Here is a 22,303-nt window from a genome sequence, read left to right on the forward strand (position 1 = left end):
CGGGTGAGGGTTCCCCCCTCCGGCAGGGTGCCGAATTAGGGTCCCGATTGGTTTTTCGTGGCTTTGGAGGCTTGTGGTGGCGGAACTCCCGATCTATTCTCTGCTTCGGAAGTTTTAGGGTACGTGGGTATATATGGGTGAAAGAAGTACGTCGGTGGACCTCCGGGCTATCTACGAGGCAGGGGGGCGCGCCCTAGGGGGGTGGGCGTGCCCCCCACCCTCGTGGGCAGCCCGGGACTCCCCTGGTGAGCTTTCGGTACTCCGTGGGCTTCTTCTGGTCCAAAAATAAGTTCCGTGGAGTTTCAGGTCAATTGGACTCCGTTTGATATTCCTTTTTCTTCGAAACACTGAAATAGGCAAAAAACAGCAATTCTGGGCTGGGCCTCCGGTTAATAGGTTTGTCCCAAAAATAATATAAAAGTGAATAATAAAGTCCAATATTGTCCAAAACAGTAGATAATATAGCATGGAGCAATCAAAAATTATAGATAGGTTGGAGACGTATCAGCCATCTCAACGGCCTCCTCAAGAGCGTCCTCCACGACCGCCCGGTTACCCAGAAGCGACGACGCCGCCGGCTCTTGGATGACTTCCCCTGCTCCAGTCTCCAGATAAAGTGCCTCTTTAAATTGTGGAGCGGCATCGCTCTAATCGTCTCCAACATCAGGTTGGCCGTTGGTGTCTGCACCTTTTATCCAAAATCGTGGCATGATGTACAGGTTTGTTTTGCCGAGTGATGGAGTACGAGGGAATTTTCTTCGCGGTCAATCTGATTCATTGTACTGCCCGTAATAGAATAAACTACCTTCAGGCGGCTGTCTCTATTTTAGTCTTAAGGCAGCAGCGTGTAGTTCATCTAAATCTGCATTAGTCTAGATCTGTAGTCCCTTCTCCCATGTCTTTGTTAATCAAGGCTTTTGTTGTCTATAGTGGTACACGTGCATCTCATCTCCACAAGTTGTGGCCTTGGTAAGCACTATGAAGCCGGCTGATTAAATTATGGATGGAAATAGTTTATGAATCATGCCTTTCTTCTCAGGATACCCCTAATGAAATTTGTTTACTAGACACATGATTTACATTTCAGATGTCTCTGACAGCATGATAGTGAAGCAATGCATGCTAATTATTATTATTATTATTATTATTATTATTATTATTATTATTATTTTCAATTTCATTTGCGCTCTGGTGGTTAAAGTTTCTTTCTATACATTAACAGTTTCCCGGTACTCACATCGACTTCAGATGTATTTGGTTAGTACATCTGTTTCATCACATTTCATAGATTGCCAAAAGAAATGTGACAGTTTATCTTTTCACTTTTCAGGACCACTACCATTCCTTATTTGTGTCTACATGAAGTGTTTGCCACAATGGATACCTTCAAGATGGGATGCGTACTTTTATGAGGCTACATGTAAGTACACAACTACTTGCAACAAAACTGTGCATGCACTTATTTGATTGCTCACATCTATAAATGGAGTTGAATTAGTCGGTTAAGATATCAACATGTTTTCTTTTTCTCTAATACTATTATGTATCATTTCATCTGAATGCATTTGAAACATATGCTCGATCTTATTTATTTTTTTTGACTAGGTAAGATATTGATCATATATTTGTCCATCCATCTTCTCTGGGACAATCAAATGTTCATGTCCCATGTTTTATTGCTTCTTCGACTTGCAATGCAGGCTACATAGAAGGCATTGGCAAAACCATTAATTGGTTATCGACAGTAATAATCTTTACCCTTTTGAGATCAAGCATAAGAGATCTTCCGATGTGAATGGTTTCCTTTCTTCATATTTCTAGAGGACTGTAAGACCATTTTTAGCAATGTAGCCAAGTAAAGCTATGAATTATACCACTGTGTCTGCTTCATGAAGGTAGTCATGGAAAAAAAAAGAGCCATAAGACTTTGCCATCATTATTTCTATAACTGGCATTTTTTGGGGAAGCAACTTTTTTTAGAGTGCAAAGTGAATTTCTATTATGCAAATGTGCAAAGTATAACACCCATAAGTATGACGCAGAGAACTTTTCGTATGTTCTAATTTATTCTCGACAATGTATTACTATAAATCCCGGATTTTCGTGTGTTCTAATTTATTCTCGACAATGTATTACTATAAATCCCGCAAGCAATATGACGCAGAGAACTTTTCATATGTTCTAATTTATTCATGACAATGTATTACAATAAATCCCGCAGCAATGCCCGGGGTATTATCTAGTATTCATAATGGGTGAAAACAAATAGTATAATTGTGTCTAAACATCATCATATTCCAACAAATAGACCCAAAATAGGCTTTTAAGTTGTATGCATTGTCAGTTTTGTAGGGGGTGCCATGGAACCCTCACTAGATCCGCCCCTGGTTCGAAGTGATGTCGCAGGGAGAAGAGGGGGCAGGGCTCAATGGGTTTGATGTAAATATACTCAAAACAATGGCAAAGGGATATACCCTATAAGTTAGGGAAAGCTTTGGAAGAACTATGGAAAGTTTATCTTGAATCCATGTTTTTTGCTTGGGTCGTCTAAGCACAAACAAACATGCCCTAAATGTAAAAGTTACCCGATCAATGTGGGCTTGTATTTGTGCAAAATTAAAACATGCCCTAAACGTAAAAGTTGCCAACTTTCTTCCTCCTCAAACCATTCCTTCTCTCGTAAAATTGACTTGCCTAAATTATAAATGCAGTCAACTGACAGTGTATCTATTGTGTTAACGATCAATTAGTCCTCAAGGTTTCTAGTAAAACAATATAGCTCCCTACTAGAGATAAAAACATACTAAAATGCAGCAAAAAGTAGTGTGCTGGTAAGTGGTAATGATCGGTAGAACGAGAAAAGGAATAATGATAATTTCTTGTCGTCCTCATCAATGAGACCCCTTGTTTCTCTTGGTCTTCTTGGTGAGCTCGTCAATGAGACGGCTCATACAAGCGTCCGCATCACGGGCGCTGCGCCTAGACGCCATGAGGCACTCTGCGATGTCGGCGGGGGTGATCTGCACCGCTTGAAGCAGCTCCTTGACGGCCTAGAACTGCGGGTGCATGTCCATGTCGAGGTAGTTCTTTGCGAGCATCTTGAATGCCTCGAAGCCGCAGTAGGACATCTCGATATGCATGTCCATCCTCCCGCTCCGGATGAGCGCGTTGTCGAGCTTGTCCAGGTGGTTGGTGGTGAAGACGATGATCCGCTCGCCGCTGTGCGCGGACCGGAGCCCGTCAATGAAGTTGAGAAGGCCGGACAGGGTGACTATGCTGCTCCTCTGCTGCTCCCCGGCTTGCTTGGGCGGGGCCCTCATGGTGGCGCGGCTGCCGATCAGGTCGAGGGAGTAGTCGATGTCCTCGACGACAATGATGGACTTTCCCGTGGTCTCAATGAAGAGCTTGCGCAGGTCATTGTTGGTGGTGAGTGTGGTGAGCTCGATGTCGTAGATGTCGTAATTGAGGTAGTTGGCCATGGCGGCGATCATGGTGGACTTGCCGGTGCCAGGCGGGCTGTAGAGGAGGTAGACGCGCTTCCAGGCCTTGCCGATGCGGCGGTAGTAGTCCTTGCTACTGTGGAAGTCGTCGAGGTCGTCCATGATGGCCTGCTTCTTGTCCGAGTCCATGGCGAGCATGTCGAACGTGGTGGGGTGCTCAAAGTCAATGTAGCTCCACACATCTTTCCTGCTAATACTGTAAATAGGGCACGTACGAAAAGGAGTTGGTCAATTCATTGTCTCGGCAATCGATCTGGCTAAACCAGCACTAAAAATCTCTAAGTGAAATATATAGCAGATCATTGGATTGGATGGTTTTTTTTTTTGACAAAAGAGAGCATTCTCTCCGATTTCCATTAAAAGAAATCACATGTCTTACAGCAAAGCGGGAAGAAACTAAAGATGCATCATATAACTCCACCCCCCTACGCAGCTATCACTACCCTACTGAGGAGGGGAGGGAAGCCATCCCTTCCCTCCCAAACCACCTCAAGGCAACAACCTGCAGGAGTGGTCCAAGGTCTGGGTTCGGAACAGAACCCAGCCCTGGATGGAAACATGTCTGAACATTCTTGAACAGAGACATACATCCTGATTAAAGTCTTAACATCAACAAAAGATCATAGGCTGACTGGAGAACAGAAGGAAGCAAGCTAGATTGCAGTGGAAGTAGTTATTCATCGTAGCAGCAGATCCGTCATGAAGTTGATTAGCGTCATCCCAGGATCCTCCCAGTCTTCAGGCGCCATCCGTGAGCTGCTTTGAATACTTCTTCCGCCACCTCGCTTACTTGTTTCACTCCAGCCTCCATCATCTTACTTCTTACGGGGTTTGTCTGTAAAACATTCCAATCATTTAGATTTTTGAGAAACAAGTTAACAGGCACACAAGGGTCATTCACCATGTTGTTATAAAAAATAATGTTGTTCCTTAGCTTCCAAATAGTCCAGCAAATCGCTGAAATTCCTATCATGACCAAACCCTTTTCATCTTTTCCAAAGGTCTTTACCCAGGTTTTCATTATTGCATCCAGGGTTTCTGGAATGTTTCTTAAATTGAAAGCACATTTCAAAATGTTCCACAACAATCTAGCAACTGAAGAGGATAGGAAAAGGTGATTGATATTTTCTTTACAGCCACAGAAAGGACATCTGTCATCCCCTTTCCACCCCCTGCGAAGTAGATTGTCTTTGGTAAGTATACTATTCCTAAGAGCCAACCACATGAAAACCTTGATTCTGGGTGGCATTTTAATCTTCCACATGTAAAAGTGTGGATATTTGACACCATTTTCAATCAAGTGTCTATAAAAGGATTTTATAGTATATATCCCTTTTTTAGTCAAAGACCGCTTTACCTCATCCTTATCCTCGTTTAGAGTTATTGAACTACAAGCTTCTTTAATATGTTCCCATAATTCTCTAGCGTCTCCTATCAGAGTTCTTCTAAAATGCATATTATCTAGGCTGTTTTCAAACACCTCCTTAACTGTTTTCTTTTTATCAAAACAAAGCTCATAGAGTCTAGGAAAGTTTTTACTTAGTGGGCAGAGCCAATCCACCAGTCTTCCCAAAAGCGTGTTCTATCTCCATGTCCAATTCTAAACTTGCACAAAGAGGCAAAGTGATCTCTATATTTCAGTACCTCCCTCCAAAACTGGGAATCTTCCTGTTTGGCCAGTACGTTACCCAGGTTTTTATTTTTAACATATTTGTTCCAAATAATACTTTGCCACAACCCCTCAGTTGTGTAAAGTTTCCACCACCATTTACATAGCAATGTTGTGTTCATATATGTAAGATTTTGAATACCCAAACCCCCCATATCTTTTGGTCTGCACACCTCAGACCACTTTACTAAATGGTATTTTCTTTTTTGGTCATTCTCTTGCCACAACAGTCTGGCTCTAAAGAAAGCCATGCGTTATTTTACCCCAACGGGGAGCGCATAAAAGGACATCATAAAGTAGGGTATGCCCGTCAGAGACGACTGAATCAGTGTAACCCTCCGCTAGCAAGCAAACGGCCGTGCCAGGTTTCACATTTTCTCTCCATCTTATTCTCTAGAGGTTTCCAATGTTTATTGCAAATTCTATTTTTATATATAGGCAGTCCTAAATATTTCATGGGCAAGGCACCCACTGGACATGTGAATTTTTTTGCATATTCATCTTTCTTATCAATGGCTTCCCCAAACAGGAAAAGCTCACTTTTATGAAAATTAATCTTCATCCCAGACATTTGCTCAAACAAGCACAGAATGTATTTCAAATTATGTGCACTTTCTATATCATCTTGTAATAGAAATATGGTATCATCTGCATATTGTAGCATATTAACCCCATTTGGAGTATATTCATTTAAAACCCCCTTCACTAGCCCACTTTATCTGGCATTATCTAACATGATTGCCAGGGCATCAGCAGCCAGGTCAAAGTTCAGAGGGGATAGGGGATCCCCCTGCCTTAAACACATGTGAGTAGGAAAATATTTCCCTAAATTCTCATTGACATTGACACAAACTTTCCCCCTCTAATAGTTTCCATAACCCAATCAATCCATTTGTCTGGAAACCCCTTCATTCTGAAGATTTGAATGAGGAAAGACCATTTGATTTTGTCATATGCCTTTTCAAAAACAAAGCACTTTGATTTTCTTTTGTATGTTGTTCAAAGCCTCATGAAGGATCAAAACTCCTTCCATAATATATCTTCCTTTATAAAAGTAGTCTGAACAGGAGAAATAACATCAGCAGCCACCAAGTTCAGCATGTTCATTAACACTTCTGTATAATTTTGAAGCAAACATTCAGCAAGCAGATTGGCCTGAATTTCTATATTTTATTAGCATCTTTTCTTTTTGGGACTAGAGTTATAATCCCACAGTTTAATCTACTAATGTCAATTTTCCTATTAGCAAAGTCATCCAGCAAAGCTTTTAGATCATGTTTCACCAGTTCCCAGTAGTGCTGATAAAATTCAGCAGTAAAGCCATCTGGTCCAGGTGATTTATTGTGTGCCATATTAAAGACAACCTTCTTGATTTCCTCCAAAGAAAATTCTTCAATCAGAATTTTTTCATACCTCTCCTGAATATTAGTTGGGTTATCAATATTTAATGAGACAGAGGAGTTATCATGTGGACCAAACAAATTTTTGTAGAAAGTGGTGATATAATTTATCAAATTCGTATCCCCTTCTACCACCCCATCATCCTGTTCTAACCTGTTGATTCTGTTTCTTCTAAGTCTCCCATTTGCCTTGGCATGGAAGAATTTGGTGTTACTGTCCCCCTCCAAAATCTCATCAATTTTGGCTCTTTGCCTCCATTTAGTCTCCTCCTGTTTAAGAAGTCTATCAAGCTGTGCTCTCAGTTCTATCTGTTCTTTTCTATCAGCAGATGTAAGACCATTAATCTCACAATTTTTATCAATAATATCCAATTTTAGTAGTATATCCTTTTTTAATTCTATGTATCAGGCATTCATATTTCTGTTCCATCCTTTATGTTTGGGTCTTAGATTTTTAAATTTCCCCAACAATCTATCTATACTGTCTCCTTTAATATTAGGATCATTCCAAACTTTTTGTACAATATCATCAATTCCTTCTCTCAGGAACCAAGCATTTTCAAATCTGAAAATTGGATCGGATTTTTGGAAATCTCAAAAATCTAAGAAAAGAGGAGTGTGATCAGATTTCTCTCTAGTTAAAGCTGTCACTTGGGTTAGTGGATATGCCTCTTCCCACTATGTGCTACAAAGGATTCTATCTAGCTTTTCAAAGGTAGGAATATGCATATTATTCCCCCAAGTGAATTGTCTCCCATTCATATCAAGTTCTCTCACCCCAGCTTGTTCCAGGATGGCATTGAATAGGAAACTCCAATGTCCAGGGGACCCTGGTTTGTTTTTCTCACTAACCTTTCTAATAATATTAAAATCACCTCCAATCAACATTGGATTAACACAATTCTGAAAAACTCTGGACAACTCAGCAAGAAATAAAGCTTTCCTTTCTGGTTGTGCATCTCCATATACCACCACTATGTCCCAAATTAACCTATTTTTAACATCCTGAACTGTCATTTTTATATGGTAGTCCCCTTCATCCTATGAGATCACATCTAAAGTGGTATAATTAACCCCCAACAGAAGACCACCAGATTTCCCCCTAGCTGGAGTGAAATGCCAGTGAAAATCCCTCCCTGCACAAATTTGTTGAAGATCATTTCTAGAAAATTGTTGTCTCATGGTCTCTTGCAGGCCCAGGAAATCCACTTTCATGTCCATCATCATTTCCCTAAGGAATCTTTTTTTTATGCCCCCCCCCCCAAATCCTCTCATGTTCCAAAAAGTCCCCCTCATCTTTTTTTCTTGTTTTTCCTACTAGAAGATTCTAGAGTCTTGATAGCAGAGGCAATTTTAACTCCAGAACCTCTGGTAGTTTTACCTTGTTTTCTCTCTTTTTTTGATGAGAAAATCTCTTTTAGTAGTTCCCAATCTTCATTATCTTCCTCTTCTCCCTTATTTTCCCCATTATCTAATAAATCTTCTAGAGAATGTTCTCCAGTATCAATTATATTAGGCTCTTCAGGCAGATAGTTTTGTTTTTGATTGTTACTATAATCTACTATCCACATATCAATCCTTGTCTGTTCAGCCATTTTTATTAACTCCAAATTATGGTTAATAATGTCAGGTTTATTCCCCAAATTAACTCCAGCCCCCTCAGCAATCTGTTGCAGAAGATTATTGGAGCTAGAGATAATATCAGAAGTTGTGTACTCACCATCACTACAAAAAAATACACTTCCGTGATGATACGTGTTTGTCACAGTAGGTCGCGTTTTTTGTCATGCATGTACATCCATGACAAATTTATGACAGAATCAAGATAGTCATACCTGTGCTGTCGTAGAAGTGTTCCATGACATTACCAAAATTATCATCACGGAAGGGTCCACTTCCATGACGATAAATCGCGCGTCACAGAAGTGCTTTCATCAAGGGTGACCGACACGTGGCATCCACCGTAACGGAACGCCGTTAAGCTATCGGGTCGGATTTTGGATCCAATAACCCGTTAACGGCCACGACCAATGCCGATTTTCCACGTGTAAAATTCTCATTGGCTGACGGATCCACGTGTCAACTCCGCGTTGGCACAGGTGTCACTCATCCAACGGTCGAGATGGGCCTATGATATGTTGACATGTGGACCGGCCCAAAAGTGGCCCACAAAGTTTAAATGGGCCGGCCCAACCGAAGGCCGATAAGATTTAGCGGACCATAATGGGTCGGCCCAGCTAAAGGCCCACAAAATTTAGCAGACCATAATGGGCCGGCCCAGATAAAGGCCCACAAGATTTTGCGGACCACAATGGGCCGGCCCAGCTAAAGGCCCACAAGATTTTGCGGACCACAATGGGCCGGCCCAGCTAAAGGCCCACAAGATTCTCCAGACCATAATGGGCCGACCCAGCTAAAGGCCCAACATTCTCTGTCAAATCGGCCCGTCAACGGCCTGGTCTAAACTTGTCATCAATGCGGCCCATGGTCACTTCTGGCCCGTTAACAGCGTGCTAAGTAATTGGGCCGAATTACGGCCCGGTGTATTTCCGGCCTGTTAAAGGTCCGGCTTCATTTGGGCCCATTTACAGGCCATCAAAACTTTCGGCCCATAAACGACCGTGAAGGATTTGGGTCATATTTGGCCATGTCTGTCATTCGGCGTGTTAGAGGCCCACTGTAGATTTGGCCCACTTTCGGCCTGTTGTCATTTTCGGCCCGTTAACGCCGGACATAAACCATGGGCCATATGTGGCCCAACGTTATATCGGGCCCATTAACGGCCCATATAAAAATGACGATAATCTAGCCCGACCGAAGTTACGACCTGTTAAAGGCCCGTGTATTAGGTCAGCACATTTATGGCCCGTCCGAATTTCGGCCTGTCAAATATCCGCACCGTAAATGGGCCACCATTTCGGCCTGCTAAGTCCAGTGGGTTATTTGGCACAATCAGGGCCCAATCTCACTTTCGGTCTATTAAAGGCCCATGTTTTTTATGGGCTCGGCATATTTACACTTGTAAACGGCCTACTTTTACTAAGGGCCCAAATTATGTTTAGGCCTGTTAAACGCCCACTATGGGCACAAGCCTACCAGAAAAATTTGAAAGCTTATGCTAATTTAACCCCAGATATTTTTAGTGGGCTACATGCCAATTTCGGCCCGTAATCGTTTTTAGCCCAATTGGAATGGGGCCGACGAATGTTGGCATGTTGGGCTCCTACGAAGCTTTCGTCCGAATACATTACTAAGATAAACCTACACTATACAAAAATAGCGTCATAATTACTGCAGCCTGTGGCAGCATCATAAATGTTGTATCACAACAAAATAAATTCCAATCATACAACAAAAGGCCTGTTGGCATAAAGTTTACAGTCCTTCCAGATAAAAGCACCATCAGATGTATAGAAGCACAGATCATTTGACCTGAGTGCTAATGTTTCAGGCTGTAGAATCTGATGGAGCAGCACGATCTCCACCCTTTTTCTGCCATTGCTCTTCAACAACGAAGCGAATGTCTGATAGTCTGGTTTCAAAACCATTCATATCTTGACGGCATTTCTCAACCACTATTCTTGTTTCCGAAACAACGTCCATTAGGGATTGGACTTGTGTCTGGAGCACAGATATATCGCTCTGTCTAGCAGGAAGATTTTGTTCAGTATGCGATTTGGACGAGGTTACCTTGACAACCAACCCAGAATTACACAGGAAGGTGCTTTTTGCACTGTTAGTGGATAGATACTAACGCACTGCAGCAAGAGGTGACATTGTGCCTGTAGTAGCCTCGTCACCTTCAGGTGATTGTGGCTGTTCAATCATTTGTTCCATAGTTTCCTGAAAGTTTGAACTTGTAGATTAGTGTACCAGTGAGTTACTAATGAGACAAAAACAAACAAAGTAGGTTAAACATTTATACATAACTTATTTTGGTGAACTATTGTAATACATTAGCATGTATTGTAGTGCCAACTACATAAAAAATCACTTTCGGAACATATGTCCATGTAGCATGCCTACTGTATTGTCTATTTCCTCAAATTCGTTGACATCTAAGGATAAAGAGGATGAACATAGTATGACATCATTCATATCATGGGCAAACAGATATAAAACAAACAGGCTATTTTATCATTGTGTGCGCACGTGAACATAACAACTAGATTACATATCAAGACCAAAAGAATATCCTTCATCTCTTTTAAACCATGTAAGGTGAAATGATACGTTAAGACAACTATGTATAAAAGTGAACAGAGTAACTGACATTGGCTGCAAACCAAGTAGTTAAATGAACACATCACAGTACTAATCAGTTCAAGGCAGGAGGAGTAAGGACTTACAACAGCGGCTTGAACTGGTGTGCTCATGCCCTTCATCTTGCTGGTGTGGCAATCCTTGAAGATTTGCACTGCATTCGGTTCAGGTTCTTTTTGGTCCGCACAGGCTTTCCGCTGTATTTGGAACATGTCAATATAGATACGATAATATGGCACAAAAAAAGAAGGAAGTAGCAGCTATTTACAAGAGCCTCGCAGTGTGCAATATAGCTACGAGATCCTGTTGTCTGTTGGAATTTCACTTTAGAACGGTTGGTTTTGTTCCTCAAACAGTTAGACTACAAGAAGATACACTTGTAAGGCACATACATAAATACAAGTTCAATATGTGGTCTGATCAAATACATATAGCCTACCTGATACTTTGGATCAGACCAGTGTTTAACGAGGGATGTCCAGTCTTCATCTGTAATATATTCCACTGGAGATGTTTGGGCGATCTCATTGTTAGCCTTGCCTTCAAAGTGAGATTTTCTAAGGTGGTACCGATACTGTCGCAGAGCAGACTGAAAAACATGAGTGCATGCTTGTTTAGTTGCATCATCTTTCGGATCCAGCTTGAACCTCATCTGTTGAAAAAAGAATGTGAGTCTTATCAGGAGGAAGCTAGAAAGTATGGGACAGAGCAAGACAATATTACTAATTGCGATGAATAACATTACTTACAGATAAATGGTCAAGGAAGGTGTTAAACTAGGTATTGTCTTTCTCATTCCTGTACTGGATCCACGTTGGGAGGATACGCGCATGACACCTAACGGCAACGGCTGCCTCTGATACTAACTTGGCTGACTCTGTAGCATCACGTGGCCTTTTTAAACCTGCCTCAAAATGGATCTCCATTCTCCCTCCTTTAGATTTTGTTAATCTGTCAAGCATTATCCCTGATGTCTGTTTCCGCTTGCGCCGTGGTGCTAGTTCAACAACGAATATGGAAAGTGTTAGTGTACATCAAACTGTGAGAGTACATATAAAGGAGCATGCAACTGCAACTTGACTCGGTCAGGTACCGTCTTGGTGTTGATGCTCATGAGGTTCATCTGATCTTGCCAAGTCCTGTTGTGTCAACAGTGCTTCGTAAGTAGTGTTAGGTGTGAAGGTGGCTTGGGAACTGGCCATTTCCAGAGCAAACGAACGAGTAACTGGTTGAGATCCTGGTACAGTTGAAGCAGATGCTACAGCTGGTGGAGCAGGTGATACTGTGTTTGTAGATTTAGCCGGTGGACTTGGACCTTCTACTGCACTATAAGTACCAGCAGAATCTCGACGACAGAGCCTTTTCCGTTTCACCCGACGAGTAACAGCACTCCCTACTATATTATTTTCCTTGCTCTTTTTTGACTTTGCCATGTCAAGCTGTACCCACAACACAAACGAATAAAATCACTCTTCATAACTCATTGATGCATGATACAGACAAGTAATACTTTGATGTAAGACAACCGTATGAGGATGGAATATGTAAGAAAAACAAGATGGCATGACATATTCACAGCTACGATGTGCAAACTAAGCAGAAGGATTTTCAAGAAAATAGAAGTAATGCAAGCTAGACACCATATGAAAGATGCAACCAATATTACTCTGCCAAGTTAAAAGTGTCTTTTCATAAGTGGCAATTCGAAAAATTAGAAGTAGTACAATGTAGAAATCAATGCAAGATGCAACCACTATCAAACTACCATGTTAAAAGCGTCCAATCATGAGTTACTGATGCGGGATACACAACAACAGTACTTTGATGTAAGAACATGGTATGATAGATAGATGCAGTGTATTCTAGACACAGAAAGCCATGTAATATGCACATGTATAACGTATAAACTCATCATGTGCAATTTAATCAAAATAGAAGAAATACAGGCTAGACAACATATGCAACATGAAACCAATTATCACACTGTCAACTTAGAGCAAGCACCTGCAATGGTGGAGTGCGGGAGATGAACTCATCATGTAGACTTGGGACTTCAACTTCATTAGCAGTAGCAGTGGCAAATCTAGAGAGTCTCTGTTTGCGTCGGTGCGGAGTACCACCAACATCCCCTAACTTACTCTTTCCTTCCTATTTTCTGATATTGCCTTATGAAGTCAAAACCACAAGAGGATGAATAAAATTAGCTCTGCATAACTGGTTGATGCATGATACAGACGAACACTACTTTGATGTAAGGCAAGCGCAGGAGGATGGAATATATACAAAAAAAGGCAGCGTTTCATATTCACACGTACGATAGGAGGATGGAATATATATGAAAAAACAGTAAGCGGAAGGCATTTCAACAAAATTAGAAGAAATGAAAGCTAGGCACCATATGAACATGCAACCAATATCACTCTATCAGGTAAAAAGTGTCTCATCGTAAGTGCCATTTCAAGAAATTAGAAGCAGTACAAGCTAGAAGACAATGCAAGATGCAACCTACATCACAGTCCCAAGTTAAATGTGTCTTATGGGTAAGTGATCGTTGCAGGTATAAGTTGTAAGCTACGCAGATGCAATTCAACATAATCAGAAGCAATGCAAACTAGACATCATACGGAAAACGCAACCACGTATAGCTGTTCCAAGTAAGAGCAAGCACCTGTGATGGTGGAGTAGGGGAGATGTGCTCATCGTGTACACGTATGTTCTAGAAACATGAACACGTGTCATATTCACAGGCATTATGTGTAAAGTAAGCAGATGCAATTCAAGTTAGAAGCAATACAAGCTAGACATCATACGCAACATGCAACCACATATAATAGTGTTAAGTTAGAGCAAGCACATGTGATGGTGGAGTAGGTGCGATGTGCTCATCATCTACACAGCTACGTTGACTGTCCAGCCTTGTGTTATCTTGCGAATCTTGTTGGGAGGATGGCGGAGTAGAATCTGTAGTGACCCCATGTTTGAGTTGCTTCGAAGGACCACCATCATCCACTGTCGGACTAATTTCCTTCAATTGTAATGATTTTGCATTGTGAAGTCAAACCGATAAGAAAAAGGAATAAAATTCGCTCTTCAGAACTCATTCATGCATGATATTGACGAACACTACTCGGATGAAAGGCAAACACATGATGCGAGGATGGAATATGTATGAAAAACAGGATGGTGTGACATATTCACACCTATGATGTGGTAACTAAGCAGAAGGCATTTCAACAAATTAGAAGCACTGCAAGCTAGACACCATATGAAAGATGCAACTAATATCACTCTGCCAAGTTCAAACTGTATGGCGTTTCAACAAATTAGAAGGAGTATATGCTAGAAATCATATGCAAGACACAACCAATATCACAGTGGCGACTTAAAGGTGCCTTATCATAAGTGACTGATGCGGGATATGCAAGAATATTAGTCTGATGTAGAAACAGGAACACATGTCATATTCACAGGCATTATGTGTAAAGTAAGCAGATGCAATTCAACAAAGTTAGAAGCAATACAAGCTAGACATCATACGCAACATGGAACCACATATAATAGTGCAAAGTTAGAGCAAGCACCTATGATGGTGGAGTAGGGGAGATGTGCTCATCATCTACAAAGCTACGTTGACTGTCTAGCCTTGCGTTGTCTTGCGAATCTTGTTGGGAGGATGGCAGAGTATAATCTGTAGAGAACCTCCATTTCAGTTGCTCGGAAGGACCACCATCATCCAATGCCTTGCCAATTTCCTTCAGCTTTATTGATTTTGCATTGTGAGGTCATACCGACAAGAAAAAGGAATATCATTCGCTCTTCAGAACTCATTCATGCATGATACTGATGAACACTACTCTGATGAAAGGCAAAGTCATGATACGAGGATGGAATATGTACGAAAAAATGGACGGCTTGACATATTCACACCTATGATGTGGTAGCGAAGCAGAAGGCACTTCAACAAATTAGAAACACTGCAAGACACCATATGGAAGGTGCAATCAATATCACTCTGCCAAGTTAAAACTGTCTCGTCATAGGTGGCGTTCATCAAACTAGAAGCAATACATGCTAGAAATCATATTCAAGACGCAAACCAATATCACACTGCCAACTTAAAGGTGTCCCATCATAAGTGACTGATGCAGGATACACAAGAAGAGTAGTTTCATGTAAGAACATGGTGTGATAGACATATATAGTATGTCCCAAAAACAGGAAAGTGTGTCATATTCACATGTATCATGTGTAAGCTAAGCAGATGCAGTTTACACTAATTAGGAGCAATACGAGCTAGACACCATATGCAACATGCAACCAGATATCACACTGCCAAGTTAGAGCAAGCACCTTGGATGGTGGAGTAGGGGAGCGGAGACTTGGACCATGTAATGCACTATCAGTACAAGGAGAATCGGTACAGATGCTCCGTTTACATTGCTGCAGAGGACCACCATCATCGCCTTCCTTACTCTTTTCCTTCCTCTTTCTTGATTTTGCCTTGTCAAGTCAAACCCACAAGAAAAAGGAATAAAATTTGCTCTTCAGAACTTATTGATGCATGATACTAACGAACACTACTTTCATGTAAGGCAGCCTATAGCACCTTGAAGTATGTCTAGAGGGGGGGTGATTAGACTACTTGACCAATTAAAAACTTAACCTTTTCCCAATTTTAGTGTTTGGCAGATTTTACCAATCTTTGGACAAGTCAAGCAATCATCACTCGAATCAAGCAAGCATGCAAAGAGTATATAGGCAGCGGAAATTAAAGCATACAACTTGCAAGAAAGTAAAGGGAAGGGTTTGGAGGATTCAAATGCAATTGGAGACACGGATGTTTTTGTTGTGGTTCCGATAGGTGGTGCTATCGTACATCCACGTTGATGGAGACTTCAACCCACGAAGGGTAACGGTTGCGCGAGTCCACGGAGGGCTCCACCCATGAAGGGTCCACGAAGAAGCAACCTTGTCTATCCCACCATGGTCGTCGCCCACGAAGGACTTGCCTCACTAGCGGTAGATCTTCACGAAGTAGGCGATCTCCTTGCCCTTACAAACTCCTTGGTTCAACTCCACAATCTTGTCGGAGGCTCCCAAGTGACACCTAGCCAATCTAAGAGACACCACTCTCCAAGAAGTAACAAATGGTGCATTGATGATGAACTCCTTGCTCTTGTGCTTCAAATGATAGTCTCCCCAACACTCAACTCTCTCTCATAGGATTTGGATCTGGTGGAAAGAAGATTTGAGTGGAAAGCAACTTGGGAAAGGCTAGAGATCAAGATTCATATGGTAGGAATGGAATATCTTGGCCTCAACACATGAGTAGGTGGTTCTCTCTCAGAAATGGTAAGTTGGAAGTGTAGGTTTCTTCTGATGGCTCTCTCCACAAATGAAGAGGAGGTGGAGGGGTATATATAGCCTCCACACAAAATCTAAGTGTTACACACAATTTACCAATCTCGGTGGGATCGAATCAACAAACTCGGTCAGACCGATTTAGTAAACCTAGTGACCGTTAGGGTTTTCGGTGGGACCGACATGCAACTCGGTAGGACCGATATGGTTAGGGTTAGGGCATAACGTAATCTCGGTGAGACCGATTACACAAACTCGGTGAGACCGATTTTGGTAATTAGCTAACCAGAGAGTTGGTCAGGAAAACTCGGTGGGACCGATTTGCTCTTTTTGGTAGACCGAAATGTTACAAAAGGGAAACAGAGAGTTTACATTGCAATCTCGGCGGGACCGATCGCTCACTTCGGTTAGACCGAAATGTTACGAAGGGAAATAGAGAGATTACAATCCCATCTCGGTGAGACCGAGATCCCTATCGGTAAGACCGATTTGCCTAGGGTTTGTGGCAGTGGCTATGACATATGAACTCGGTGGCGCCGAATAGAAAGAATCGGTGTGACCGATTTTGGCTTTAGGTTTAGGTCATATGAGGATGTGAGAAAGTAGTTGAGGGTATTTGGAGCATATCACTAAGCACTTGAAGCAAGAGGCTCATCAAGCAACACCTCATCCATCCTTGATAGTATTGGCTTTTCCTATAGACTCAGTGTGATCTTGGATCACTAAAATGTAAAATGAAGAGTCTTGAGCTTTTGAGCTTGAGCCAATCCTTTGTCCTTGATATTTTGAGGGGTCCACTTTCATCATCCATGCCATGCCATTCATTGAGCTTTCCTGAAATAATAGTCTTGGAATAGCATTAGCTCAATGAGCTATATGTTGTTATGAATTACCAAAACCACCTAGGTATAGTTGCACTTTCACAGCCGCATGATAGGAGGATGGAATATGTATAAAAAATAGGACGGCGTGACATATTGACATGTATGATGTATAAAGTGTAAACTAAGCACAAGGTGCTTGAACTTGTTAGAATCGATCCAAGCTAGAAACCATATGAAAGATGAAACCAATATCACTCTGCCAAATTAAAAGGGTGCCCTAACAAATGTATTTGACCAAATTAGAAGCAATACATGGCAACAGGCTAGAAATAATATGCAATATGCAACGAATAAAGGTGACTCATCGTAAGTAATTGATGCAGGATACAGAAGAGAGGTAGTTTCATGTAAGAACAAGGTTAACACATAGATGTAGTGTGTACCAAAAATAGGAAGGCATGTCATATTCACAGGTATAGTGTGTAACTAAGCAGATGCAATTTACCCTAATTAGAAGCACTACAAGCTAGACACCGTATGCAACATGCAACCACATATCACACTGCGAAGTTGGAGCAAGCACCTGTGATGGTGGTGTAGGGGAAGTGCTGTCTTCAGGTACAGAGCAACGTTCAATATCTTCATTTAGGCTTGTTGTTTCTTGAGAATCATGTGGAGAGGATGAAATTGCATTCTTTATAAGAGTATTGCGTCTCATATTAACCCACGCGCGTGACTATCTCATCATAAGCGATAGACGCAGGATACACAAGAACAGTAGTTTGATGTAAGAACATAGTGTGATAGGCAGATGTAGTATGTACCAAAAACAGGAAGGCGTGTCATATTCACATGTATAATGTGTAAGCTAAGGAGATGCAATTTAACAAATTAGGAGCATTGATGAGGGATACACAAGAGAAGTAGTTTGATGTAAGAACATGGTTAATAGAAAGACGTAGTATGTACCAAAAACAGGAAGGCATGTCATATTCATAGGTATAATGTGTTAACTAAGCTGATGCAATTTACGCTAATTAGAAGCATTACAAGGTAGACACCATATGCAACATGCAACCACATATCACACTGCCAAGTAAGAGCAAGCACCTGCGATGGTGGTGTGGGGGAATTGCGGTGATCAACTAGAGAGCTACGTTGACTATCTTCATTTAGCCTTGTTGTTTCTTGAGAATCATGTGGGGAGGATGACACTGCACTCTTTAAACGAGTAGGGCGTCTCACAGTAACCCACTCGGGTGACTGTCTCATCATAAGTGATTGACGAGGGATACAAAAGAGAATTAGTTTGATGTACGAACATGGTTAATAGACATATGTAGTGTGTATCAAAAATAGGAAGGCATGTCATTATCAAAGGTATAATGTGTAAAGTAAGCAGATGCAATTTAACCAAATTGGAAGCAATACAAGCTAGACACCATATGCAACATGCAACCACATTTGACAGCGCGAAGTTAAAGCAAGCACTTGGGATGGTTGTGTGTGGCAATTGAGATCATCAACTGCATAGCTACTTTTACTGTCTCCAACTGCTGACACTGCACCCATTAGAGCGTTGAAACGCTTACTGCTTATCTTCGAATTACACTGGAGTGACTTCTGTCTTTTCTTTTCTGCATTCATCAACACTGCGTCAGAGTCTGAAATACCCATGCATAAAAAACAATAGTGTGAGTATGGGTGAAGTGTGTGCACAATTAGTACAGTGTAAAGGTAGCAGATAGCAGGTCGGTGAGAAATAAATGATGGGAGACATATGATAGCTCTACAACATGCATGGCACACTCAATTACTACAGGATTCTATGAAAATAACAGTCGACTGAAAGCAAATAGGTCAGTCCATTTTTTCTACACCGTCCGATGTACAAAGAATGGGGAGATTGCCTTCATCTACCTCTAGCCAGTCAGTGTTGACGATCTTCCTCGAAACGCCAGCGACCACCAGCCCAGTATTCCTCCCCTGCCTGCGCCCTCCCCTCGACCTCACCGCACCGCCGTGCTTGGCACCCTCCCCCCCCCCCGGCCAGCCATTCAAGCCCCGCCGACCTCCAGATCAGGCGCAAGCAGCTCCTGCGCCCCACACACCTATGATAGACACCGATGCGCCGCTTCCCCGGGGAATAGGCGGACTAGGTGCTCCGCGCGCCTAAGCGGGTGCTGCTTCTTTTAATTGCGGTTCGACTGAACCTGAATTGAAATCCAGGCGGGCTACTGACCTCTAGCAAAGGTGAAATAGTAAAAGGGAGGAAACCTTGTGCATTTACTATCACGAAGAAGATGCAGTAAGAAGCGCTCAACTAGTTTCTTTCGTGGGATGAATACGGTGTGAGCGGGGAAGAGGAGTACCTCTTTCTGCTGGCAGTGTTGTGTCCTCCTTCTGTTTTTCCGACGATCTTGTTGTTCGCCGTAAACTAGAAGTTGTGGAGGACGGTGCAACCTTGGATGAACCCATGGCCAAGTTGTTGAGTGTGGTGCGGTGGCCGTCTGTCGGCAGCGGGGAAGCAGATCCGAGGCGGCGAACGACGGCGTAGCGGGAACAGCTCCGGTGCGGTGGACGGTTGCGACAGTGGAGCCGCAGCAGTGAGGCGCGGGACGGCGTGGTCGGAGTGGTTCTGGTACGGTGCATGTCGGCGTCGGCGTCGTGGATGCAGCTCTGCCTCGGCTTCAGCTGCTAAGTCCTTGAGGGTGTTGCGGTTGCGGTTGCGTTGGACGACGATGTTGGGGTACCGGCTCCGGCGTGATGGAGGAGGGCGGCGGTGGATTGGCCGCTATGGGGTGGAGGACAGAGGAGGTTGGGGTTTCGCGGCTGGTGGAGAGGGCGTTTTCGCGCCCACGGAGTATGAATGAGGAAACAGATGGAAGTGGGGAACTAAGGGGGAACAATATTTCGGTTTGAGATGCGCTTGTTTGAAATTTGGGGAAATTTACAAACTTTGCCCCCATCTAAAATTTCGGACATATTGCGGGTTGGGGGTAGGACAGTCATGTCAGGTGTCCCAAATGTGGGCGGGATAGATTTCGGCCGAGCGCATGGGTGTTTAGGCGCCCACGGCATATGAATGCTTCTTGGAGGCGGTTGAGACTGGCGTCTTGGTGAAGTTACAAACCTACCCCGATTTAGACCTTTGGACATCGGGCCGATAGGCTACACGGGCCAGAGTCAGGACAGTAATTTCCTACCACCAAAACATTAGTCTCGTGCGGTTTCGGGTGACCAGAGGCCTATTTGGCGCTTCGTTCAATATTTGGGAGCAGAAGCATTAACGTTTTCGGTTCTCTTGAATTGAACTTTCAGGATTTGTCAAACTTCACAAATCTTTACTCTTGAAAATCCTAAAGCTACGATTATTTTGGAATGGAGGGGGTACATTTTAATATACATTGTACACGAGTATATATTAAAAAATATGCAACTTACCTCAGTTCATGCATGGTTCCAGGTATAATCTCATTGGTTGCAAAAAAAAGTTAGATATGCGTATGAATATATATAACATGTTCAAACTCACAACAAAGATTGATGCCCCCTTTTACATCTGATTTACAAATGCCATTATCTCGGGTTCAAATAGATGAATGCACTTCCTATGAATTCGAATCTTCAAAACCCCCTTTATGTTGAATTCGACATGTATTTTATTTCGTAGCTAGCAATTTGGAATGTATCCATCCAAGTGACAAATGTATAAAGTGCTTCACACTAACAACATGGAGTGCACTAATTAATGTTTATATATGAATTGCAAAAGTATCCATTGCATGTATTTCAAACCGCTCTCACTCTATGGATCAATAATATGAAATAAACACATGTACATGCTAGAATTTGATAGAGTATGGGTGTCTGATAGACCGATTTTCGTCCATACGCAATTTTGCAAAATTCATGATCTCATCCAAAAATAATAATGCCATTTATATTTTAATTTAATGCGTAGAACCACCTTTTACACATAGATATCTCTCTATCTAACGCATAAGTGCACACACTTTATATGCATCGGCATTTCTCTTTCACACATGCTCACAATCTCTCTCAGGGTGTCGGGGTGTCTCACGCACATGCTCTCTCTGTTTCTCTATCTCTCTTTCTAACTACTATGTACCACTCTTTTCACTAATCTCAATTGGAAAACACTATTTCTCTCACATGAATATATACACATGCACGGTCTCTACTAGCCCTCTATACGCACATATATGTGCCTATGTGTCTCCCGCACGCTCATTATCTTTAGGCCTCTCTCGCACACATTGCCCCCCCCCCCGACACACCTCTCTAATAGTAGTTGGAAGATATGATTTCATCATATCATTCGGTAGGATATCCCTGGCTGTTAGGTTGGATGGTAATACGAGGCAAAGTTTTACCCTAGTTCGGATCGGACCCTTGCAGTTGAAGAAAGAGCCTACTCCTGGTACTGTATATTAGTGTTAGGGGTGTGTACAAAGTACACGTGAATACCAGGCATTGTGCGTGTGTGTGTATACTATCGACGAACTAGCCCCCAAGCTTGTATAACATACTAAGGGCCTAGGGTTACAAATCATATATAGTCGGCTTATCACCAGTGGGGATAGAGTCCTCCGCGACTCTGGTAGCTTCGTGTTGTACGCTGAGTCCTCTACATGGGTATCCGTATAACACGTCTCGGTCCAACTTATGTGGCGCAGGATGGAACCGACCCATGATTCTTCATGTTGACCCACCACAACTAGAAATGATGTGCCCACCACACCACACACGCAATCGGCCACTAAGAAAATAAGCATATACAATAGTACAATGATATCTAGCTCACGATGTGTCTCCATATTTTGTTGATGACACTGACGGACTTTGCATTTGATGCGTGCTCCGTATTTTGTTGACGACACTTACGGTCATTGTATTTGAAGCGAAAGCACGATATGGTCACTAGACTTCAGAATAAGCTCATCATGGTCACCACATACATTTTGTCGTGCTAACCAACATGTGGTTGGATGGTTAGAGGACAGTGGTTTCTCGAGTCCACCAAGGTTAAAGTCCCGGTGCTCGCATTTATCTTGTGTTAATTTCAGTATTTTCCGGCGATGTACATTCAGTGGGAGGAGACGTTCCACTCGACTACGAGGCACCTATGGTGACTTCGTAAAATCTCAAGATCATATATGCTGGCCCACTCTCTCGAAGGTGCAGCGGCGGACCGGTGGTGGGGAGTGGTTTCAGGGAGGGCGGGCCGGCCGTGGGCGGCGGGGGCGGGCGGTTCGGCCGGTG

The 22,303-nt window shown here is 42.5% G+C and overlaps 1 pseudogene; it reads right to left on the bottom strand.

Annotated features, from left to right (window-relative positions):
- Nucleotides 1-2,891: 2,891 nt before the first annotated feature.
- Nucleotides 2,892-22,303, bottom strand: part of LOC119361513 — a 45,500-nt pseudogene continuing 26,088 nt past the window's right edge.

Source organism: Triticum dicoccoides, chromosome 2B (genome assembly GCF_002162155.2).
Source record: "Triticum dicoccoides isolate Atlit2015 ecotype Zavitan chromosome 2B, WEW_v2.0, whole genome shotgun sequence".
Classification (NCBI taxonomy): domain Eukaryota; kingdom Viridiplantae; phylum Streptophyta; class Magnoliopsida; order Poales; family Poaceae; genus Triticum; species Triticum dicoccoides.